This window comes from Manacus candei, unplaced genomic scaffold (genome assembly GCF_025592945.1).
Source record: "Manacus candei isolate 608988 ecotype Guabito, Panama unplaced genomic scaffold, ASM2559294v1 h1tg000015l, whole genome shotgun sequence".
In the NCBI taxonomy this organism is placed as follows: domain Eukaryota; kingdom Metazoa; phylum Chordata; class Aves; order Passeriformes; family Pipridae; genus Manacus; species Manacus candei.
Genome location: NW_026138063.1, coordinates 2,304,621 through 2,330,544, shown reverse-complemented (window position 1 = coordinate 2,330,544; position 25,924 = coordinate 2,304,621). Strand labels below are relative to the sequence as shown.

Below are 25,924 nucleotides of genomic sequence, written 5' to 3'. Positions count from 1 at the left end.
GGTAGTCAGAAATCTGAATAAAATTTTATATTGGAAGGGCAATTCCCCCACTCTTGAGTTTAATTGAGCTAAATATGACTTTATCATATTATAGTGTAAAAGCACTGAAAGATTATTACAACTTACCTTCCTGCACCAGGCAAAAGTTGCTATTTGCTGTGGGTGAAATGCACCCCAAACTCCTCAGATCACTCTATTTTTCCAATCCTAGAACACCAGCTGAGAGCAGGAGCTGGAAGCACAAAACCCTTCCTACCTTTCCTTCAAACTTCCCCTCATCTTAAACACCAGTTATGAGGTTTCCCCTTAATTTTGGGCTGCATTAGACACATTTAATTAGGCCAAAAGTGAAAGCAGCTGAAAATGCAGAGCCTTCCTTTCCCTCCATTAATTCCCAGATTTCTTGCATTAGTGACTGATTCCCAACCAAGCTGCATTTTATGGGGTAAATCATCACAGCCAATCAGTGACATTACCCCAGATTAATTGCAGCTAATTTGGGGCCAAATTCTGCTTCTTGTGACACGTTGGGGAGCTGAAGGAACCCCCCAAAGAGCACAAAGTTGCTCTGGATGATTCTGGCCCAGCAGAAACAGGAATCCTGCTCTTACTAAAGTGCAGCTGGGAAACCCAGAGCAGATTAAAGGGTCTCAGCCTTCCCCACAGAGGAAAATTGCTGGAGAATTATCATTTTTGAGGCCTTTTCCAAAGCAGAGTCCTGTGGTTTGCTGCCAGACTAATTCTGTTTGCGATGGGGACGACTCTTGGAACGTCATAATTTTAATTTATTTGAAAGTTGCCTCTCACCTGGAGAGGAGAAAATAAAGCCGTGCAGAGGTTACATTTGAATTGTCTAAACATTTCCAGCCAGTGCCACTTAAAGAAGTGTTTTTTAGCAGGAGTTGGGCTCCTGCCCAGAATATGGTGGTGCAGAAATCAGACAAATCATTGTCAAGTGTGTGCTTTTGTTCTGGGGAGAGAGTTTGGAATTAAACCCAGGGCTGAATAAGGAGGAACCTCCTCCATCATTGCCTTGCACTCGTGCAGCTCAGTGTCCATCAGCTTCGTATTTCCAGCCTCTTCCCTTCAGGTTGTTTTATTTTCTAATCAAAATGCTGGAGGGCTGGGCTGCAGTTGGGAAAAGGATGTAATTATTGGGATGCATTTTTGGGTATCTCAGGAAAAGAAATCCAGGAGCACTTTCATTCCCGCTCCTGCCTGGGGGATTTCTCAGAGCTGTGTGAGTTGTTTCTCTCTTTTTGGGGAAAGTATTCACGTTTCTGATAATGAATTTAAATCAAATCATCAGCATCTCAGAAAAAATCATTTATTAAATATGCAAAGGGGAAAAAAAAAAACATGATGAGGTTAATCAAAGCATTTGTTCTGATCATTTGGAAAGAGGCCTTTTCCTTTGCTTTTTTTTGCAACAATTACACTTCCAAAGGAAATTATTACAGCTCCAAGGAGTGGGATTGTCAAAGCCAGCTTTAAATTGAATATTAGGAAGGAATGCTTCCCTGGGAGGGTGGGGAGGCCCTGGCACAGGTTGCCCAGAGAAGCTGTGGCTGCCCCTGGATCCCTGGGATGTCCAAGGCCAGGTTGGACAGGGCTTGGAGAAACTTGGGCTAGTGGAAGGTGTTCCTGGGGCTGGGATATGATGACCTGTAAGGTCCCTTCCAACCCAAACCATCCTATGATCCTATAAAATGTAGAGATACTGGGAAAGGCATGAACTCTGCCTTTGTAGAAACCAACATAATAAGCAATTTTATGCTTATTTGTCTTTATCTGAGCATATGAATGACTTCAGAAGGTAATTACTTTATGGAATAAAGCAAACCATGAGATCCTATGGCATTAAGAAACACCATCACAATGATAAGAAGAGAAAAAAATTTTTTTTTCCTGTTAAAATATGGGTGCAATTTTAAATTTTCTTGTAACTGAAGCCTGAGAGTCCATTTCCTAAGAATATCTTTTATTCCATTAAAGATTCCCATATCCTTGGGCACGCTGATGCATGAAAGCAGAGGTCTGGGATGTTATTACCTCTCAACAGCTGTTTGCTGCTTTTCATTAAAAAGGGACAGAAAGTGGAAATAATACTTTTAGGGAGGGGAAAAAAACCCCTAAACCTGGAGGATATTTTAATAACCACGTTTATCAGGTGTTTTGCTTCTGGAAATGGAAGGGTTTTGACAAAGCACCACACCTATGGAATCTGAGACATGGGAATTTTTCCCTTTGCCCAGTTCTTTGTCACCATTGTAGCCACCCACTGTGACAGTAAATGTGGGAGCAATGGATTTGAGGGAGGGAATGTAACAACACACCTGAAAAGAGGAATTATAAGATCATCCTCATGGGATGCAGCTCAGAGTCTTGGGAAATTCGATTTTGGCTGTGCAGGTGGGTTGGGAAAAACCCCAAGCTCAGCTGCTCCAGTTTTCCAAGATATTGGGAATTACCTGAAGTTAGGCATGGAGAGCTTTGCATCTTCCCAGGTCCCAGTGCAGTGGCCAAAGACAAGGTTACAGTCGGGAAAAATACACCCAGATCGTTTTCTAAATCAGTCAGATTTGGAAAGAGGGACAGACAATTCCAAATCTGGATCAGGACTGTTTTCAGAGAGAGGAAGTTTGAAAGTTTCCCAGCAATAAGGTTATAAAAAGGAATGGCTTAACAAGAACATTTCATGGCGGAGAGCAACAGATCAACCAACCCAAGAGCCCACAGCCAGCTTTCTCCCTGTTCTGTGCACACAAATTGGGCTCTGTGATTGTGACATTTGATTAAAACAGGCCAGTTTTGTCCATGTGGTCCTTTAATGAATTTGAACCACGGTGGAGGATCCCTCCTGTACCACGACAAACGGAGCAAACGGGGCTGGCCGAGGGCTCTGCGTTGGAATAAATGTATTTTTACCCTGCTCTTGGCTCAGGCTCAGGCTCTGCCATCTGTAGCAGGGAATATTTCATGTGAAGTGGGCTCTTGACTGCGCTCAGATAATAAAGGATTAGGCTGAAAAGGTTTGTCAGCAAATCTCTGCTCTGCTCTCCCAGCAGCCTGGGAGGTGAGGACTTCACAGGAGAGGGGCCAGGGGGCTGCAACCCCCCCTGGATCCCACAATCTGCCAGGGATGCCCGTGGATAAGGAGAGGAAGAAGTGCTAATATTTAAGCTAAACTTGTTGTTTTTTTTTAAACCAAGCCTGTGATTGGAAGAACAGCCCGTAATAGTCCCGATAATATCGGTGGCATCCAGCTCCGGGTTGGAATAAAAGAACTGCAGTTTGCTCAGTGAGGGGCCTGTTTAGCATTCCCTGCTGCCAGAAAAGTCCTATTGTCTCCAGCAGGAGCTTTGCCTGACTGAAACAAAAGGAATTCTGAATAGGGACAGAAATAACCCAGCACAGTCCCCAGGCCTCCTCACCCAGAGCTGTGGACACACACTGCCCTGTTCCTGGGAATTCCTGCCTGGATCCCAAGCATTGCAACCACCATCACCTGCAGCTCCATGCAGGGAGTGCTCAGTTTGGGCATTAATGGGTGCAGCTGCCTGCCTGCAAATCATTATTTTTGTTATTTTGTGGACTATAATAATATAATATTACTATTTAAGTGTCCAAGGCCAGGTTGGACAAGGCTTGGAGCAATCTGGGGTAGTGGAAGGTGTCCCTTCCTGGAACTGGATGAGCTTTGAGGTTCACTCCAACCCAAGCCATTCCATGATTCTGTGATTCCATGAAATATAACAATGGGAACACATTCCCATGGGTTTAAGGCTGGTGAGGACAAAAAGCTGGAGCGAATTAAAAAAAGGGAAGGGAATTAAAAAAAAAAAACAAAAACAAACCCAAAATTGATAGAAATAAGATCATAATCTGGAAACATCTCACAGCTGGGAATAATCCATAGAAATGGGATATTTAATCAGGCACACAAAAAACCCTTTCAAAAATAACTTACCAGGGTTTTTTAAAGTCATTTTATGACTTAGAAATTCCACATTCAATAAAAAGTCAGTTCTATGACTCTTTATTCTATTTTTTTAAGCCATTCTATCTCAAAAGACCATTTTCATAAAAACCAAGTGTTCAAGTTTCAATTCAAAGGCCCATAAAAAAAGTGTGGCTCTTTTTTTCTTTTTAAAGAGGAGAGTGGAAAGGAAGGAAAGGAAGGAAAGGAGGGAAGGAATCACAAGGATTTCTGGAGGGTCAGCAGCTCCTCAGGTGCTTTGGGGTTTATTTTAATACAATGGACAGAAATTAGATAAGTGGTTTGTCATTAACTATCTATAAAATTCGATAAAAATCATATTTTTTCGATTAAAAAAAAAAGCCAAAACCTTCCAGAAAACCTCCCCCAGCACTGGAGCCTCTCCTGTCTCATTTTGCTCCATGGAATGTGCCCGAGTTTTTGGATGGGAGCTGCTGTTCCATCCATCTGGCTCCACAGAAAAGCTTAATTGCTCCGTGTGGCTCTGGGAGCTGAGAGGCAGCTGGAGCAGCCAGAGAAGGATTCCCTACATCCAAATTCCAGGAGCAATAGGGATTATTTACATCTATGGAAAACCTCCAGATGACTGGCAGGCACATTCCAGCGGGAAAAGAGACAGGGATACCTGTCAGGATGAACTGCTTTTCAGTCCCTAAAAGAGGTGATGGCACAAATCCCTCAGATTTGGGGTGAAAATCTTGGGAATTTCCAAATTTACACTTTGGATAGCTGGAATTTTGCACTTGTCGTTAGGAAACGTCCACGTAAATTTTTGAAGTTAATTTTCATTGTTTCGTGGATGAATTTAACAAATCCAGGCTGCTAAGAACAGTCTCATTATATATATATAAATATATATATATATATCATATACATTAGGTTTATGTATAATGTAAATAATATTATAAAATTATGATATATAATACATAATTTTATATTATGTATTATATTATATATTATACACTAAATATTATATATTATATATCATACACTAAATATTATACATTATATATATTTCTATATATTATATATATATATTTATATATATATATAACCCTCACTCATCCTTCAGGCAGCAATTTTGGGGTGATTCTAGGCAATAAACATTCACAGCTCGTGTGTGGTTACTCACAGTTTGCAAAGGGGGAGTTGATACCTCCAAGACTCCAAATCCTCACCAGGCAAAGCCAAGGAGATGTTGATCCACCCCACATCTCTACTTGTGTGGAAAACTTGTTCCTCTTGCCTCCCAGCCTAAAAAAGTATGAATATTCATCAGAACTGCCACACTTGTCTACTGACATTAATCAGGACATCACAATTAGCCAGGGCTTTCACTTTTTAGCACACATTTTAATAATTCACACGGAGTGACCTGAAGAATTTTGAAGCCTCCAAAAGGAAGATACCAAAGGCTGTGTCCTAAGTGTGACCTGCTGGCATGGAGAGGCAGAGGAGTCCAAAATGGGAATTCCTGCAGGCCCTGCCTTTCACAGGCTCCCCAGAGGGAGCCCTGGGGGTCCCCCCTGCTCAGCCAGAGCCACCCAGTCTGGGCTGCCCAGGCCCTTGTCCAGGTGGCTTTTGAACATCTCCATGGATGGAGACACCACAGGAAATTTATTCAGGGAAAACAGTAAAAAATTGAAAGACTTCTCCAGGTGTGGTCCCTGCTGGTGTTTGCTATGGAATCATAGATTCATTAAAGTTGGAAAAGACCTCCAAGATAAGCCCAACCTTCAGCTGGATACCACCAAGTCCACTAAAATATATCATGAAGTTCCTTAGTCAAAGAGAACTGTTTTACCACACAAAACCATTCCAACTTATTTTCCTCTCACAGCATTTATCCCCCCCATGGAATTTTTCCATTTGCACCAGACTTGCAAATCTCCAGGGAATTTGGCACCAGACGAATCTGTCCCAGATTTCCCGAGGCAGCACCTCTGACCAGCACCCCCAGTGATAAATGATGCCCCTGGAGTTCTGCTGGAGCATCCAAATGCCAATTCCCTGCTGCCCCAGGGCAGGGCCATCCCTGCTCCACGCTGTGCCAGCTCTAATGAGCTCACTTGGCTCTGGATTTACCCCCCTGGACACACTCCACAGCACAGAAATGCCAATTTGCTGCTCCTAAACCTTCCAGCTGGATCCTTCTGGAAAATGGCAGCAAGGGGAGGCTCACTACCAAGGATTTTCTCCCTGTCTGCCCTTTCCCTGTTTTCCCATCCTTACTGCTGCTTTCAAAGAAGGAAAACTGATTCTTTCTGCTCTGGCTGAGGTTTGATTCAGGGGATTGGACTTCTCCTGGTGCTGGGTGTGGCAGAAGTGGAGCAAATTAATGGGTAATTCCCATTATTCGGCTCTAAACTGATTCTGGAACGAGAAATAGAGAAGCTGATGATTGGAATGATGAGCAGACAGGCTGAGGCAATGGTTTGCAATCAAGGAAATTTTCTTGGTGAACAAATATTCCCCAAGGGAAAGTGAGGACTGGATTTTCCTGTCCTGGTCAACACAGGACTCGTCTGCACACTTATTGTGAATATTACAGCCTTCATTAGCTGGTTTTTGCCCCAATATTGTGAATATTGCAGCTTTTATTAGCTGGTTTTGCCCCAAAGATTGTAGGGGGAAGACAGACTGTACCAATGGAGCTGGGAACTCCAAAATATCAATTCTGTCAGACATTTCACCGCCCAAAAACTACGTTATCTCCCCAATATTCATGGAGCTTTCCTTACTGATGCTGTCTGAGGATCTTGCCCTGGGAGGCTGAAATGTATAGGATCATATTCCTGCAAGGAAGCACAAAATGTGATTGGTTGGAGAGTCAGGGCTGGGAACATTTTTATTCCTTCATCTCTGCAAATCCCCAGCACTTATTTTTCAAAAGGGAGAAAAACAATCTTGACTTATCATTCCTGATTGGAAAACCTCACTCTGATAACTTCCCATGTCAGCCCTTCATCTCTTCCCTTGCAAACCAGCTCTACTTTTGCTCACCTGTAGGTGGATTAACGTTTTCAATGTGTCCATCCCTCAGGAGTTTTCAAATTTGGGGGTTGAAATCCTACAACAGCACAAAAGTGAGATTTAAAACCATCCCATAAATTTGGAGGAAGAACCGGGCACTCCAGAAAACTTTCTTCTTTCCCTTTGAGGCTCTTCTTTTCCAGCTGTTTGGAGTAATCTTGTTTTTTCCTTTGGGAAGATCAGATTCCCTCTGATAGAGGGTTGCTCCGGGTAGTTTGGGATGCAGAAACAGGTCAGTTGTGAGGGCAAAGGATGCTCAGCCCTCCCTTGACATGACTGTACAATAATGACAAGTTTTGGCACTTGTGACAGGTGAAGTATTTCATTAAAACAACATTGAAATTCAAGGCACCTCGACCCTTAAATTCAGTGTATTATTTCCCTCCCAGTTGGAGCTGACACAGAGCTCAGCGAGTCGGGTGTTGCTGCATCATTTGGCAATTATTCCTCCTGACAGGCTCAAGGTGCCTCATGCATGAGAAACATTTAGGGGCTGGGGTTTTTTTCTCTTTTCATTTGATTACATGATTATTCTGCTTGATGGAGAGACTGATCCCTATCAACAGCCACACCATCACTCTTTGGACTCAGTTACCACAGAGAGGTTTGGGGAAAGAACAAGGGCTCTCCCTGGATAAAACAAGCTGCTTTGTTTATTTTTTTAATTATTTTATCCAACTTACTCTTGAATATTTTTGGATTTATTTTTTTAATTATTTTATCCAAATTACTCTTGAATATTTTTGGATTTATTTTTTTAATTATTTTGTCCAAATTACTCTTAAATATTTTTTTATTTTTTTTTATATTTGGATATTTTTAATGAAAAAAAAATATATTTTATCCAGCACCCTTAGAAGCCCAAAACTAGGAGAGGAAATGACTGTGACTCCCATTTTTAAGGATATTCCACTGAACAACAGGCTCGTACAGACAGCAGATCAATTCCTGCTTCAAATTGGTGTAAATTTAGAGAAAATCCCTTTTAATTTGTGCATGTTCTGGATCTGCCAAAGGATAAAGGAGTGAATAAAGTCTGACCCACCATAAGAGGTTTAATTTGTCCCAGTGGTTGCTCCTGAGGCCTGAGCAGTTCCCTCCAGGAAGGTCTTCTCCTCATGCTTGTCTCATCCCAGAATTTGGCAGGATCCTGCTGAGGAGGCACCTCATTCCCAGGAATCATCACACCCTGGGCTGCACTTTTTTTCCCAAAGGCCTGGGAAAGGTTACCCAGCCTCTGGCTCCTTCCCTGAGAGGGGAAGGAGACACTGCACAGCCTCTGTAAATCCCATTTCCATCCCAGTGCCTCCAGTGGGATGCAGGAATGGCTGTGCTGGCCATCACCATCCTCATCCCTCCACCAAGAAAATGCCTCTCAGGATAATTAGAGTTGCCTGAAAATTTTAGTTTTCCAGGCAGGAATCAGAGGGATGCAAAAGGACTTGAAAATTATAGGTTTGCAGAGAAAAATTCTGGGTTTCTAACAATGAACTGCTCAGGAATTAAAATCAAGTTTCCTGGAAAGGCACAGCTGAGATAAATTAAAAAGCTGGGAAAGCTGAAGGGTTCATCTTGAGATGTTCATAAAAGTTTATAAGGAGATTTTCAATCTTCAATAATCGAGCTAAATTTTAAAAGAAAATAAAAAAGACAGAAAACTAAAGCAGAGTTTGGTTTTTTACTGAGGATTAAAGCAAATGTTTCCCAAAGGCCCAGGAAAGGTTACCCAGCCTCTGGCTCCTTCCCTGAGAGTGTGGTAAATCTCTGCAGGAAAATAATCCACTATTAAACATGGTATGAATTAAGTGAGGGGTGATCATTGCTTTCTCTGATGTGGAGAACTCTGAACATCTCAACCATATGTTTGGGCTTCCCTCTCTCCCATAACTCAACAGTAAAACCTTCCCTAATTTACAGGGACTAATAAAAACACATGATTGTTGTTCATAATTGTCGGGAAGTTACAGCCCAATCAAATTTACAGCACAATCGGATCACTGAGGAGCAATTTTTTGGGGCTGGCATTTCCACTTTTAAAGTTCCATTTCCCATCCCTGCTTGTGTTTCGATTGTAATGGATGAGCCTGTCATAACTCACTGGAATGGGAAATCACTCCCCTTCTTGTTTCCTCTATTTCCGAGTTAAATTTTTGTTTGAGATCAAATCACGACTCTATTATTCGAAGCCTGATTTATTTAAAGCAGGCAGAGGTGAATGTCTGGCTTTTTTTATCCTGCATTTTGAGGGAAATTGAGTTGTTTTTCGTGTCACCTTCCCACAGCACGAGGCAGAGTTTTTGCCTCCTTTTTCTCAAGAGGAGAGATTTTGAACTTACCTTTTAAAAACCATCTGTAGCTGCATTTCCCCCTTCCAAGTACGTTTAGTTTCCAGCTCACACGAGTTCTGTAGCTTTACATTAAGGACAAGAGGGGAATGGGAGACCTGCCCCTTCCCAGGAGCATTTCTGTGAACAAATACTTGATTTCTCTGCCCTTCCCCAGCCCAGGGACCAGCTCAGAGCTGAGATAGGAACAGGACAAGATAACAAGGAAAATAATGGACAAGACAATATGGACAAGATAATAGAGGAAAATTCAGATTACAAACGTGTATTAATGGCAAAATAAACCACAGAAACTTGCAGGAATGTTAGAACTGGGTAGCATTCTGGTCTTAGGTATGTTTTGTGTCCTGGGATGGATTTTTGTCCCCTGTAGGGACACCCCACCTGCGGTTCTGTCTCCAGCTCTGGGGTTCCCTTTCCCTTCATGTGGTTTCTCCTACTTTTCTAATGAAATCCTTCCCTGAACTGCAGGGAACGTCCAGGCTGGGCTCCTGCCCCGTCCATGGGATCCAAGTGCCATCTTGTGTTCACAAAATGCATTTCAGGGAGCTTTTCCCTCCGGCATCCATCGAAACTGCAGCTCCTACATTCCATGGAAACGCTCGGAGAGGTGTTCGGGTCTTTTAACACTGAATTAATCGCATATTAAAATGCCAGTAAAGCTATTTAATAATAATACAGCTAAAGCTTTACAAACGTGACTTTTTACACAATAAATTCTCTGTGCTTACCCTGCACAGCGTCTGTAAATCCCATTTCCATCCCAGTGCCTCCAGTGGGATGCAGGAATGGCTGTGCTGGCCATCACCATCCTCATCCCTCCACCAAGAAAATGCCTCTCAGGATAATTAGAGTTGCCTGAAAATTTTAGTTTTCCAGGCAGGAATCAGAGGGATGCAAAAGGACTTGAAAATTATAGGTTTGCAGAGAAAAATTCTGGGTTTCTAACAATGAACTGCTCAGGAATTAAAATCAAGTTTCCTGGAAAGGCAGAGCTGAGATAAATTAAAAAGCTGGGAAAGCTGAAGGGTTCATCTTGAGACGTTCATAAAATTTTACAAGGAGATTTTCAATCTTCAATAATCGAGCTAAATTTTAAAAGAAAAAAAAAAGACAGAAAACTAAAGCAGAGTTTGGTTTTTTAGTGAGGATTAAAGCAAATGTTTCAGTGACCACCAAACCAATATATTTCTGGTTTTTTTTTCATGGTAGACCTACGTCTAGCCTGGAAGAATATTTTATTTCCTTCAGTGTGGACACCAAACCTCAAAATGCTGTTGGTTTTTCCACCTCTCCTGGGGCCTGTTTTACCCTTAGACAGCAAAAAAAATCATATAAAAAACCTCAAAAGTTTAAAAAAAAATGAGGAGGAAATTAAAATATTTGGGCCAACTTTACATCACTTTGATTTTTCCCTGCTCTTCAATCCATCTCTTGGGAATTTTTCCTTTTTGGTGATGGAAATGGAAGGTGTTTTCCCAGGACATGATGCTGCTTGGGACTTCAGGCCAGAGATTATCCCTCTGGAAAAAAAAAGGGAATAATTCCCATATTTAAGTCTCTTTTCAGCCCAGAGAGAAGCAGCACATGAATAACTGACCAGTTGGGAACCTGCCAAGTTTCCTGTGCTTTTTTACTATCAGTGTAAAAGTGATTTATCCCAACACAAACGGAAAAGTGGGAAATTTATTCCGACGACTTTCGCCACCATAAAGTTTGGGATGGAACAGCTTGCCTGGGAAAAGAAGAACCTCTGAGTGGTGCTGCTCATTCCTCAAGCTCACCCTGAGCCAAACCCTTTTTTTTTTTTAAGGTCCAGAAAAGTCCGAGAAAGTGGTTATTTTTTATTTTTCCTGCAACTTTACACTTCGAGGGTCTGGCTGAGATCAGATGATACCTTAAAGAAAGCTGAGTTCAAAATTTGCAAAAGGCACGACTTGGGGTTTCTTGCTGAAAAAAAATGTACAATATTTTTAGTTTTGACTCACCATCGAATTCCATGGATGTGCATCTTCACTGGAGCTGGACTTTAGGAATCCATCCCTGGAGGAAAATCAAATACAGGCAGATACTTCTGTCACCACTCTGGTGACACAAGAAGGATTTTTCATGCCTTTGAACATTTACAAGCCTAGAACAGCCCAGGATCTTGGAAGATCATCTGGTCCAACCTTACCTGGGATATTTTTGTTGCAGGAGGAATAAGGCATAAGATTCCCTCCTGCTATAAAACTAGTTTCACAAGCTTGATAATTAATTTTTAACTGTTGAAATGACACTTTCTTTCTTAATTGGAACTTTATAAAGTAGAAAACTTGAGAGTGTTTAAGTGTAGAAACCTCATTCTGTATTAAATTCCACGATTTGGATGAGGCTGAGTTTAGATTTGAGTTTAAGAAACACCTCATAATGATTTCTAATAGAAAAACTGAAATATATCTGGGTTTTTTCACTGAAAACACTGTACATCCTACATTTCAGGGGTTCAAAAAAGGATGCATCACAAGTGAGATTTGGACTGTGTTCAGTCCCATGGATTGTTATTCTTTGTTTTTCACTGTTATCCTTTGTCAAAACCATGGTCATAACTCCCTTTGATGAGTTTTCTGTGCTCTCTCCCATTCTCCAACCCAGCTTCTAATGGGTTGTGTCAGTCAATTCATGCTCAAGTTTAAAAGCCAGTTTCTGTAGCCAAAGCACAACAAAAAAACATTCCCATGCTGAGCCGAACACAAGAAAAACACAGCCCAAGGAACTTTAACAGAGAGCTGTGCTCCAAAATCCTTATTTTTATATTTAACTAGGCCTCCCTAATGCCATTAAAAATTTAGGTCAAGCACATGATGTCCAAAGGTTCTCAAGTAACACAAGGATAAAATTATCTGCCAGGAATTGATGTCCACCAGTGGGTAGCAGCAGGTAGCAGATAATTGAAAAGTGGCTTATCTCTAATTACTCTGCTAGATCCTCCTTACAGCCACATTAGGGGGAGTACACAAGGGCCACACTTAAATACTGGTGAGCCTGATGTAAAAAGGAACATTTGGAAACGGTGATACTCTTATTTTTAATCCGTGTTTTGCAGAAGCAGCTCTGCAAAATCCTGTTTTTTATGCTGCATCCGTGATGTTCTCAGAGCCACACACAGCTCTGCACGTTCCCTGATGTTGCTGCCTCAAATACAGACTTGAATTCAACTTCATCTTTTCTCTTTTTTTTTTCTTTTCTACTTTCTGAGTTGGAGTCTTTCTATTTTTCCTGCAAATCAAAGCGGGTTTATGGCTTGAGGTATTGGTTATGAGTAACCCCGAGATGCTCTAAAACTCCAAAAAAAAACTATTCTGGGCCTTTCAGTGAATGTCTTTGGAGCTGAGGACATTCTGATCCATCAGCAGCAGATGGCCCTTAGCTACAGAAGTGATTCCAACACACGGTTTCACATTTCATTATTGCAAAGTTCAAGTCTAAGAAATTGCTTTTTTCCTTGTTAGGCAGAGCTATAACTTCTCCTTAACCACTGTAGCCCCAAGACCAACAATATATCACTTCATTACAGCTGCTCCTTCCTTCCCCAGCTTTCCAGAACACTCTGCCCACGACAACAGCAGCATTTTAATGTTGTTGTGACTTTTCTGTGATGGGGAGAAGTTGGGGGCAGCTTCTGTTTGCCCAAAAAAACACGCCAAGATCACGGAATCACTGAAAGGTTTGGGTTTACTTTGCAGCCTTTCCTCCACTTCCTTTGACCAGGCTTTTAGTTCTGACTTCAGGGTCCTAGACTTTTATCCATACTAATGATTCACTAGGAAAAAGTGGGTTTTAAACATTATCATTGGTCACCATTTCGTTAAGGCCTGAGGTTTTTGTTAAATTTTGATAAGTGATAAAAATCACAGAATTACAAAATGGTTTGGGTTGGAAGGACCTTAAAGCCCATCCAGTGCCACTCCCTGCCATGGGCAGGGACACCTCCCACTAGCCCAGGTTGCTCCAAGCCCTGTCTGGCCTTGGACACTCCCAGGAATGGGGCAGCCACAGATTTTCTGGGAAGACGTGTAAGATGATGTGGGACATCCATCAGGAAAATGCCTTGTGAGCAGCACACAGAGCCCTTCACACCCTGCAAATGCTTCAAAAGAAAATAACTTTCAGACTGCTGCAATGAGCTGTATAGCTTTTTGGGGGGGAAAAAAAAAAAAAAAGGAAAGAATCAGCCAAATCACCAGCAAACAAAAGGTCAGCACAGAAAACCCCCATTAAGGCAGCTCTGCTGTTCCCACACCAGTTTTTTGGGTGTTACATCTTGTCCTATGAGCTGGAGGAGAGAAACTGCCTCACTTAGAGCACATCCCTCCTTCCTTCAGCATCTCCCAGACCATCCTCCAGCCAGGCCTTCCCCAGGAAGCTCCTTGGAGACTTCCCACCCTCTGGAGCAGCCCTGACTCAGCTCCTCTGCCCTCCTTGGTGCCAGCACTGGGTGTCCCCCCCTCTGCCCCTGATGCTGCAGCAAAGGCAGAGATTTCCCTTCCCTCACCAAGGGAGAGCTCCCAGGAGAGGAGAATCCCAATTAAACGTGGCTTTTCTGCAGTGGAGCAGTTTGAACATAACCTTTTCCAGCTCAGCAGGAGCTCAGCAGAGGTGCCTTTTCTCAGGCTGCAAAATGAGGACAAACTTTCCCTTTGACACTTGCTGAGCAGAGACAAGAGAAGGGCTGGAAACCCTTTTGGGGTTTTGATTAATATTTTCCTCCAGAACTTCATTTTATGGCAGCCCCATTGCCTTGTGCTTCTGTTGATCACATCTGGTAGCATAAATAAACAGATTTTTCCCATCTAGCTTTACATAAATAAGTTCTTAAGTCAGTATCTCTTGATTTATATTGTGATATGGATTTAAAACTGACCCAAGTGAAGGTATAAAAGAGCCTCAGCAGTTTTAAGTGCTGTTTTCTGAGCTAAAAAGGGATTAGCCATGGGTCAGAACAGCATTCCCATATGGACACTCTGCTTTCCTTTAACTAAGTACTAATAGTTACAGAAATATGATTTATACAGATCCCAAAAAGTAACACCAACGTGAGAAAAGGACTGTGCAGGTGTGACAGATACAAAACATTCCCAGCCTCAAACAGGCTTCAGCAGAACATGATTTTCCTTGGAAGTGTCCCAGGCCAGGTTGGAGCACTCTGGGATGGTGGAAGGGGTTCCTGCCCACGGCAGGGGGTGGAACTGGATGAGCTTTGAGGTCCCTTCATTCTGGATCTTCTAATTTTCCCTGTGGTCCCCATTCCAAAGAGACTTCAGAGCCCCCTTCCTGGGCCCACCCCAGGAATAATTTTGTGATAGTTGATGAATTCTGGAGTTCAGTGGAAGTTGGGCCTGTGGAGAGAAGAAGGGAGGAATGAAACCCTATTTTAACCCAGGGATAATTCAGCTCTGCTTCAACCCAACTTTGTGGCAGTGACAGAGAGGGAAAACTCAGAGAGTGGAAAACAAGCTCATAGAACGATGCTGAGTTAGCAGGAGCATAAAGCAAAACAAGATAACTGATTTTCCAATTGCATTTCATTTGGGGAGTTTAAGACTTAAGTAAAGAGAAAATCGTGGAAACTTATTGGAGCCAGAACCCATTAGGAGGCTCTAACACTATATTAGTTTAAAGGGATTCTGTCAAGTGCATTTTGAGAGTTTTAAATTTTTTCCCATGTAATTAATGTCCCTGCAACATTAGTTCCACTGTCTTTGAAGCTGGAAAATAGTGTTTTGCTTTCTTATCTTCGCCCCCATTGAACCTTCCTCGTGTCTCCTCTGGAGATATCACACTGTGGGCTCATTTCAGTGCTTTATTTGCTTACTGGGCACCAGTGTGTCCAAGGATATTCCTTATTCCCATTTCCCATGGATGTGTGTGATGCTTTATAACCCTCCCCTGGCTTTTAAACACTGACAGGCAGCAAACAAAAATTAATCTGGTACTTTTAGAAACATGAAACAACAGTTTGGGTTCTGTTTGTGTGAAATCTCTTTTAGTCCTATTGGAAAAGTGTTAATACCAATAAATTTTGCCTGTGGTAAATGGAAAATATGGATTGATTAATTTATCCTTGTTTTCCTTTTATTAAGCAAACCATCAGTGCAGTTGTGGATGGGATACAGAGAATTAAGGAGCAGCTTAAGGAGCCTGATTGCAATAAATTCCCATGCAAAATTCCTTCATCTGGGGAAATTGTGACTTATTAAATACCTGCCCCACACACCGGAAAGCTGCTCATTCCCAACTGATGGACTCAGATGTGTCCAAGCAGCGACCCAGGGGATTCCAGCCAGTTTTCCAGAGGCAGGGACCAAGCCTTGGAGTTAAACAAAGGTACAAAGAAGTTTTGCAGTATTTAGCATTCCAAATGGCAGGTGGAATTGCTGCCTGGAACATCGTGTTATCACTCTGCTGGTTTGAACGTTGCTTCAGGGAAAAATAAACACCTCCTTCTAGAAGACTGCAGTGTGGAGACTAAGTTTGATTCCCTCATTTTTGCCACGGATTTGGAGGTCCCTCCAGTGCCTGATTTACCTGAGTAAGTGCAAAGTTCCTTTGACAGAAGTTTTCCTTCCCTCGCCATCCTCCCACCAGGGATATTTCATTTCTTGTCCTGCAAGGAGCACACTGGGAGTCTCTGGGATCACTGTGGATTCCTGCTGCCCTGACACACCAGAATAACCTGTGTTTACAGCACCAGATTGAATTATTCAGACAGCAAAACAATCTAGAATATCTGGAATATCCCAGTGCTCATCCACTGTGAGATGAAGCAGAAAAGCCACTGGTGCTTTGTGTGCTCATTCCTGGGCCCACTGGAACAGAGGATCCAGGAAAATTCTAATCCTATTCATGCTTAGGATGCTTTTATGGTACTTAAAGAATTTAAAAAAAAATTGCTATGCCAGAAGTTCCTACAATTTATCTTCAGTAGATTTTTATATCATTTATTTTATAACATCAATTCCTACAGACATGGCTCTCCAGCAAAATCGCTTCGGGTGATTTTAAACCTCTTTATTCTTCTGGTGATCGTTTGTTATCCACTGCACATTTTTAGAAAGCCCTCTCAATTAGAGCTTCTTTTATGCTCTACCTGCAATACTTTAAAATGTTGTTGGTGCCCAAAAGATCTGAGAGGTTCCTTCAAGCAGCATATTCCTGAGATATCATCCCCAATTTTGGCCAGTTTATTGTCTGTTTGAACCACTGGAGTCAACTGGGCTCCATGTGGGCTCCCTGCCTAAATCCATCCCCATGGATTCCATTCCCTGGGCTAATTCTAATTATTTTTGAAAGCCAGTTTGTAAACACTGGCATCTTAAGGAGCATTTTAAGGAACATTTTCCACAGGGTCATACGTGGCCTCAGCGTTTGCTTTAAGCTAAAAAAATGAGATGTCTTCACCAGAGAATATTTTTTCCCAGCTTCCTCCTTCCTCTGCTCTTCAGAACTGATGTTGTCAGCTTTGTGCTTTAAGTAAGAGGCAGAGTTTATTAGTTCAAGGGACTTCAAAAAGACTGGAGGAGCGTCTTTAATAACACGCAAAAATTACAAGTTCTCCCAGAAATGACAGGCTCAGATTTTTCAGCCACACAGATGAAAATTCTGTTTCTGCTTCAGCTGCTTTTATTCCTTCCTGAGCCTTAACACTACCTAAATTCACCAAAAATCAACCATCATCTTCCAAACCTGAGGCCAAAAACCTCCCTGCCCGAAAGAATGAGAAGCCTGGGGGCAATTTGACCCTGGAGATTGTGAATATGCAGGTGAGGAAAAGACACGAGCCTCTCTTTTCAAAAATTTCTATTTTTCCACCTTAGAATTCAGCCATTTTAAGAAATTTAAAGACAATTGGATCTATACAGGTGTTTTCAATGCAACACATCATAAACTTACCTTTGTTTTGTCCCATCTCGAGGCTGTAAGTCCTCACAGAGCTTCCTGGGGATGGTGACATGAAAATTGGGTTGTGCTGTTTAATTACCACACCTTTAGCACCTGAAAACCTGGATAAAGGAACAGAATTCAGGATTTAAGTATGACTTGTACTTTGAAGGGAATTTATCCCTTGCTTTCCTTATGAAAAACCTATTTATGTGGAATTAAACACCTACCTCCCACCAAAAGGTAACAGCTTTTGGATAATTGGAGATTATCCAAAATATCCAGGATTATTGGAAAAGACCTCTGAGAGGATCAAGTCGAGTTATCAAAAGTTCAGCTCCCATTTGTGTCTCTGGAAATCTCCCACTTTTCACCTTTTTTTTGCGTGGGGACCTCTACAAGACACTACTCTTGGGTGTCACAGGATTCATATTTTGGACCTTGTTGATATTGCAGTGCTTGAACACACTGAGATCAGTGTTATCCCAGCCCCTTCTGCTCCTTTTGTGCTCCAGGAAAATCTGCCAACACATCAGGATTGCTCAAGTCATCCGGGTCACAGGCTTGGCTGAGGAAAACAACTTATTTATTGGCTTTGCAAAGCCCAGGGGGCACTAAACCCAATTTCAGAGAGGAAAACACCCTTTTGCTTTTTAATCTAACCCCAAACAACACCACCATCATATTAATAACAACAATAATAATAAATAGTGACTTGTTTATGCCTGCAATTGTCATCCATCACCTCAAGCTCCCCATGGCAAAGGGATCTCAACCTCACTGGAGGCTGTAGGGAACCAGGATAAGAGCTGATGGAAGGTTGGAGTGATAAACTCACCTCAAGTGTAACCAGAACCCTTGGAAAGCTTTTATTAAATTTTATTTTAAAGACAGGGTTAAAAAGAGGGAGGCTGAGAGCAGCTGTCAAGCCCTGCCTGTGCAAAGACAGAGTTTCACCCCCAACCTTCCATCCCTGACACTAGAAAGGGTAGAAAGTCTGTTTAATCAGCAAAGAAAGAACTCCACAGAAGAAAAAAATCCATGTTAAGTTATCCAGCTATAATTATATGGGTTATAAATCCTGCCTTTTCATAGAAAATTTAAAGTAGTTCAGCATCTTTGCAGGAGGAGAAATTTTCAAGGTGATTTGAGTCAGAAGGGCAGAACCCAGCAGGGAACAAGAGACACAAAAGGGGAAAAAACCATAAAGGAATTCTTGTGTCTGGTGATCCTCTCTGCAACAGTTCTCTGCATTTATTCCCCACTAATACCCAGGTGCCATTCCACACACGCAGGTATGATTCCATAACTTCAAAATTTTTCCTAACACAACTAATTCTATGTTATACTGGGAATTATAGAAATATCTGGAGAGGAACTGAGAGGCAGCTCCACTTCTCAAACAGAGCAAGGGCTGATTCCTGCCTTCAAGAGTTTATTTACACAGCCTTTTATGAATTATCCTGCAAACAGCCCCACTCTCATCAACTTCCCTCGTTAATCCTGGCTTGTTAATTAATTCCCCTGTTCCTCAGGGTAAAAGTTATCCAATCTATTGGCTTTGGGAGATGGTTTTCCTTCTGGAACCTGCCCTTGGCTCCTGATTTGGGTCCTGGAAGTGTCCAAGGCCAGGTTGGACAGGGCTTGGAGCAACCTGGGAGAGTGGAAGGTGTCTCTGCCCATGGGATGAGCTTTGAGGTCCCTTCCAACCCAAACCATTCTATAAGTTTTATCCCTTATCAAAACTTAACAAAACCTCAGGCTTTAGCAAAATGGTGAAGAATTATTACTGTTTAAAAACCGTTTTTTACCAGTAAATCATTAGCATGGATAAAAGTCATCGGGATGTTAAGTCAGAACTAAAAGCCTGGTAAAGGGAGGTGGAGGAAAAGCGGAAAAGTAAAGCAAAAAACCAAAATATTCCACTTGGGTGTCTGGCAAAAGCCAGCAAAATATAACCAGGTATCTCAGAGCATCCTGTACAAAGTAAAACACAACCCAAAAAAACACTTCTGAGCCGTGATTTTATTGGAAAAATCTTCAGGAAAGTTTGGTACTCTCAGCTCAGCTGCTGCTCTGCTGGAGGTGCCAACAGGAGCCACCACAACCCTCTGGGGAGACCAAATCCTCCCTGAAATGCTCATCCAGGAAAACAAAGAGCCCGGGCCAGGTGTTAATTACAGATCCCAGGGCACATCCCAGGGATTGTAAAACACAGGAACAGCCGATTTCAGTGTCAGTGGGAAGCCAACAAAGAGCAGCTCCAAAGATAGAGCGGAGATAAAAGTCCCCAGAGGATTCAAAAATCAGGGTGTATCAGACCTTTGGCAAAGAGAAGACAGCAAGTCCCACCTACCTCTAAGAAAAAGGGCTGTTCCCAAGCTTTTTAATTACTCCAATGATCATCTTAATGCAAATTCACCTGCTGCCAAGCTGTTCTGTGCCAGCCATTGAAGACACATTTAAAAGTGAGCTGCAGTTTATTTCTTAGACTTACAGAAAGTAACTAAGTTGTTGGTCTGGTAAACATTCAAACAAAAATTGAAAAAAAAAAAAAAAAAAAACCACATAAAAAGCAGATTGCAATTTGTTCTTAAAGTTGCAGCAGAATTCAACCCCCCCAGGGACTGTTCAAAGCCTGGCAACTCCAGGGCAGCCTCGAGCCTGGCTGGGCATTAAAAGAAGTGGCTGGAAAAGTTTGAAGGAGGTAAACAATTTTTACAAAAACAGCTGCTTTGTCATTTCTCTCAAGTCTTTGGGAAGCACAGAAGAGCTGAATCACCAGGTGCCAAACTCCAGAGCTGAGCCTGGCACAGCAGATTGCAAATACCCAACTATTTGCTTTTTCTGCACCGTTGCCACCTAAGCTGATCACGAGAAAGGATTAATAATTAAGGGTAATTATCTGACTGAACACTTTTTAATATGCTGAAGTCAGGCTGGTGTTGTTCATGAATAGCTTGTGGCTCTTCCTTTCTGGATTGTGCTGTGGGAAGGCGGGGAAAGGGGGGAGGAGGGAATGGCCCGTGCCAACCTTATCATTTGGACTTGTTTTGACTGGACACTTCATCTTACCTCTCCTGAATGCCACATTCTTCTTCTCCATGTGCCTCTTCCCCTTGGCTGCTCACCAGCCCTGAATGCCAGGGATTACAGGCATGGAAAAAACACATAATTCCTAATTAAAGAGTCATTTGGCAACACGTGCTATAATTTCGCTGCCTCGGTTCTCTCCTTCCTATACACTGGCAAGGAGTTTTGCTAAATAAAATCTCCACCAAGGAATGACAAACCTGCTAAAATAAAGCTTTGACTTGTGGCCTTTGTGTTAAAAAGATTCCCTCTCTTTCCAGGTTTGGTGTTTTGTGAAAGGCTGATTGGAAATGGACACCTGGAATAGAGAAATATCTTAGAATATATCCAGTGAGGATCAAAGAGTGGGGAGTTGGGACCAGGTGGAGGGTTTTTCAGCAACCCTGAATGGAATGGAATGGAATCATGGAATCATTTAGGTTGGAAAAGTCCTCTGAGATCATCAAATGCAATTGTTTCACCAGCACTGCCAAGGCCACCACTGGCCCATGTCCCCAAGTGCCACATCCACAGGGCTTTTAAATCCCTCCAGGGATGGGGATCCACCCCTGCCCTGGGCAGCTGTGCCAGGGCTGGATAACATTTTCCACGAAGAATTTTTCTTTCTTTTCCAGCCTGACCCTCCCCTGGCACAGCCTGAGGCCGTTCCCTCTCCTCCTGTCCCCTGTTCCCTGGGAGCAGAGCCCGACCCCCCCGGGTCCCCCCTCCTGTCAGGGGGTTGCAGAGCCAGAAGGTCCCCCCTGAGCCTCCTTTTCCCCAGGCTGAGCCCCCCCAGCTCCCTCAGCTGCTCCTGCTGCTCCAGCCCCTTCCCAGCTCCGTTCCCTTCCCAGGACAGGCTCCAGCCCCTCCATGTCCTTGTTGTGAGGGTCCCAAAACTGCCCCCAGGACTGGAGGTGCCCCAGGAGTGCCCAGGGTGACAATCACTGTCCTGGCCCTGCTGCCACACCAGTGCTGACACAAATATCTTGGCAAATAGGTTTGTCTAAAGCACTTCACTTCCCAGATCCTGAATTCCTGATGTTATTCCTGCTGGATGTTTGAGCTTTGAGCTGCTGTGACACTCTCAGGCCTGTGCTGTGACTCCTGGGGATGGTCCTGAGCAGGGATAAGGGTTGGACTGGATGATCCTTGTGGGTCCCTTCCAGCTGGGCAGATTCTGTGACTTTGAGTTTGTCTCTGTTAAAAATTTCAACTTTCCCTTTTTTCCTGAGTTCTCACACACCTCTGGCAGACTCAGTGACTTTGCCACTGCCTTTTAGGGCAGACTTTCCTCCTCATAAACCACAAACCCTCCCGAAATACCTGAGTGCACAGTTTCAGCAGCTCTAACACGAATTATTTGTCCCAGAAACAACAAGCTGCAGCTGCATTTGTGGTCAAATCTCTGTGTGCACTCAGAGAACAGGCTGGAGGTGTGAATGTTTTACAGCTGAGCTCTTACAAAACATTTACCACCCAGCAGTGTGTGATCGAGGTCCCTTCTGCTGTCTTCCATCACCTTCCTGCTAAATTTTGTTCTCATTGTGTCCTGTAGGTGGGTTTAATCCACTTAAATGTGTTACTTAAATCCATTTCCCAGCAGCCTGTTAAAGGAGTCATAGACTTCACAATAAGGTCAGTTATTATTTCAAAAGTACCTTTAAACACGTGTAATATAATAAAAACCATGATATTGCTATCCCAGTTTACTTCCACCTTCTTTACTCACACAGAAGTCATTTATACCCTCTATTAAATGCTAAACACTTTTAGATAAGGGGGGGAAAAAACAACTGAGGGAAAAACAAGTAACTTCTGCTCCTTATGCCACTGTACTTTGCTTTCTTGCCCGGAGAATTTCCAATATCCAAGCAATAATTTCAACCCAAATTGGCCCAGTGGGGTCACCAATCCTCTTTAAGAGGCACCTTTCCCCAGGAGGGGGGCAGGAGGTTTTATTGCTCTCTGTCTCTGGCTGAGCCTTGTGTAAATTATGGGATAAAAGCAGATGGCAGAACTCTTTCTAGATATGGTTGAAAAAATTGGACTTGCTTAGAATAGTCCCTGGGGCCCTTTCTCAGAGCATTCCTCTGCAAGGAGAAACAATTATTTTACTTTTGGCTCCTGTTGTCTCCTGCTGAGGGAATTGGAGTGCAGCAATGATGAACTCTGTGAAGGGTGAAAGGGATGGTGCTGCTGGTTCAGGATATTCAGCAGGGAAGAGTTTTGGCTCCCATGGACCTGGCAGGGCTTTTCAGGCTGGAATCACACACTGCCTTGGGTTTGCTTAAAAGTGATGTTTTATGGTGTCACCTGGTGGAACCAGGGCAAAGAGCTGCTGGGTGATGATGTAGGTTGTTCTACATCACCCCAGGGACACTCACAATTCATTTTCTACCCCTTATTACCAAATTGTTTTTGCTGGTGCTCAGTTCTGGACCACCAGGCCCTACTAATTCAGTTTAGCACCACATCTGCCCAATCCACTCCTGGATTTGCCCACTTTCCAAGCCAAACAGGAGCTATTTTACCTCTGCCCTCAACATCCACGGGCCAGCATAATAGCCCAAAAGTGTTCCCTGCATGGTTTAACCCACAGAAACGAGAATTCTTTCTAACTTCTCTGGTGGGAGCTGGGTCTGTTCCCAAATCCATGTGTCCATCAAGGAAAGAGATGCACAGAGGTGCTCCTTGGCTTTGGGTGAGATCACAGAATCAACTAGTTTGGAAAAGACCTCTGAGATCATCAAGTCCAACTTCTGAGCTCACAGCACCTTCCCTACTAGACCATGGCATCGAGTTAACCAGTCTCTTCCTAAACACCTCAAACTAAAGCCCCAGATTTTAACCAAATGAAGACAAATTGCAGCAAATCCAGGCAGTGATGGAAGACAAGCAGCCCCCAAGTAGTGCAGGAACTGGCAGCAGCTCTGCTTTCAATAACTGTGCTTCTGGGTCCAGCAGAAGGAGGAGTTGTGTTCCCCTTAGACTTACCAAACCTGGTTTAGTAAAGCAAGATCAAGAGACTGGGTGTGACCTCAAACCCACCAGTGGCTAAAGGCCAGGACTTTTCCATGGATTTGCTTTGGAAACAGAGCCATTGTGTTGCTAACTTGGTTATTTTGACATTTTTCCTGCTCTCAGATTATTTCTGAGCACTCCCAGCCATGCCATCTCAACAGCACCTCGTCTGTTCCTATTCCATAAAAAGCAGCCCTCATATAATTGAAGATTCTTATAATAACCTACCTCAGGCTTTAAGATTGTTCTAATATTCTGTTTCAGACTTCTCTTCTTTCCCAGCAGCCTCAAGTCACTTAAACTTTTAATCACTGCTCATGTTTTCCAGGGCTTGATCATTCCTGGGCCTCCCTCCTGGACTCTCAGTTCATGCTCTGATTTATTAAACAAGATATTCCAACCTGATGGAAGATGTTTAACACTCCCCTCCCCAGTGCCAGCTGAGCCTCTCTGAGTGTTGAACTCTTTTTTCCTGAAAAACTGCTGGAAAGTTGCCCCTTTTTCCTGATTTGGAGGTATTTAGAAGGTCAAATTGCAAGTTTGCAAGCAAAGAATGTTTAGGCAAGAGTGACTCATCCTAAAGAAAGTCACTGATTTGAGGGAATGAGGCTATTTAATGATAATGATTTATTATTATTATTGGATTAACATGATTAAACTTTAAATTATTACCATTAAAGCAGCACATGAAGAAATATTGCAATTTTAGCTCGCTACGTTCAACACGCACAGATTTAACAGAGCAATGCAAAACTCAGCTAGACATTTTGTAGAGTTTCCAAAAAGCTGCCATTTAGCCTGAAGGTCTCATCCAACTTCATTTTATTGATTAAAAATCATAGGAAAAAAAATCCCAGAACGGTTTGGGTTGGAAGGGACCTTAAAGATCATCTCATTCCATCCCCCTGCCATGGGCAGGGACACCTTCCACTGGCCCAGATTGCTCCAACCTGGCCTTGGACACTCCCAGGGATACTGGGGCAGCCACAGCTTCTCTGGGCAGCCTGTGCCAGGGCCTCCCCATCCTCACAGCCAAGAATTCCTTCCTAATATCCAAGATTTTTAGCTCTGTCTTCTGGACTGGTGTGTTACCAGCTTGCCACAATTTTTACTACCATCAAACTTTTATAAATTATAAAACAATTCACTAGTTTCATACATTTAATGTCAGAAAAAATAAGAAATCTTACCTGGAAATCAGTTTTTGGATTTTCTGTCCCCCATGATAGAGAAGCTTCTCCAGTGCACACACATTTCCTTTTAAGTGCAATTAATTCTGCTCAGGAATGCCCTGTTTTCTGTGCTCCTGGGTGCTGATTAGAAAGAAGAGTCATCTGTTTAAATTGAAGTGTTCAGGTTCCATGACCCCATTTCATGCCATTCATCACATGAGGAAAGGAAAGGAGAATGGAACAGGATCACTGAGTGAAGCAGGCACTGCTCTGAAACACTTCCCTTCTCTCTGAGATGCTGCTAATCCACCACCTAAACAATCAGTCAGATTGTTTTCTTGCCTGTATTTCTTTTACTGAGATAGAAGTCATGGCATTTAATAAGGATAAAATTACAATAACTTTGGAGGGAGAAGAGCAGTTACCCAAAACATCGAAATTAAGGGTGTGAAGCTTGAAAATGTCCGTAGTTTCTTCATTATCCTTGAAAATATCTTTAGTTTCTTCATTATTATCCTTGAAATCTGGTGTAAGCCCCAGGATTTGTTGTGTTACCTGCATTAAGCACAGAGATACCAGGGAAAGGTTGGCACCAAACCTCAGCTAAAGACTCCATCCCATCCCCCAAAAAACCTGGAAACCGCTATTCCATTGCACCAGCAGGCACTGAGGGTGATCATCTCCCAAAAATAACCCCACTCAGCTTCCTGGGAATGCAAAAAAAATAAGGCTTGGATCTCTAAGAACCTGCTTGAGCTCTTTTCCTGCTTGCCATGATCTCAATTCCCAGGAAAACAAATCCTTTCTGAGCCCTTTGCCTTCACTCACAATCTCAGTGATTTAATTGAGGAGGAAAAGTTTCCCTCCCCAGCCAGGAGGCACCGAAGGTTTTGGACACAAGAAGAGCAAAACAGCTCAAGGGTGATGTTGTTAAAACATCTAGGGAAGAGAAAATGTTAATAATTTAACAACTTGGGCTAAAAGGAGACCACAAACTCTGAATTTTAAACCGAGTCCAGACCACAAACTGCTTTCCTTGAGTTCAACCCGTGCTGCAGAGACTCTTCTTGCCACAGCTGGAAGCACCACCTCCAAAATTGTAACAGCATTTGCAACATCCACGTCTCCAAAACATGCATTATTCTTGGGGAAAAGAGTCAGTTCTTCTGGGATCCACTATTTATTTATTTTTTATTAAATAAGCCTTTAAAATCCAGGAAGGGAAGGGGCAGGTTTGTAACAGTTCAAGTGCAGCAATGAGTTACTCATCTATTTTAAAAATTAATAGATAAGAAGTTGGATTATTTGTCCATGCAAAGGGAGAATGGGAGTAAAAATGGTCCCTTCAAACAGTGCTTTTA

General features: G+C 42.7%; 1 long non-coding RNA gene across 1 annotated transcript in view; it reads right to left on the bottom strand.

Moving 5' to 3' along the window:
- Positions 1-25,457, bottom strand: part of LOC127468595 (uncharacterized) — a 101,079-nt gene extending 75,622 nt beyond the window's left edge. Inside the window, exons 1-11 of the long non-coding RNA XR_007903599.1 lie at positions 25,311-25,457; positions 24,989-25,118; positions 24,582-24,704; positions 20,374-20,434; positions 17,311-17,420; positions 15,622-15,727; positions 14,454-14,756; positions 8,079-11,421; positions 7,004-7,070; positions 6,742-6,795; positions 5,133-5,254 (exon numbers count right to left, since the gene is read on the bottom strand). This is a non-coding gene — a long non-coding RNA (uncharacterized LOC127468595). The remainder of the gene's footprint in view (positions 1-5,132; positions 5,255-6,741; positions 6,796-7,003; positions 7,071-8,078; positions 11,422-14,453; positions 14,757-15,621; positions 15,728-17,310; positions 17,421-20,373; positions 20,435-24,581; positions 24,705-24,988; positions 25,119-25,310) is intronic.
- Between the last annotated feature and the right edge of the window lie 467 nt (positions 25,458-25,924).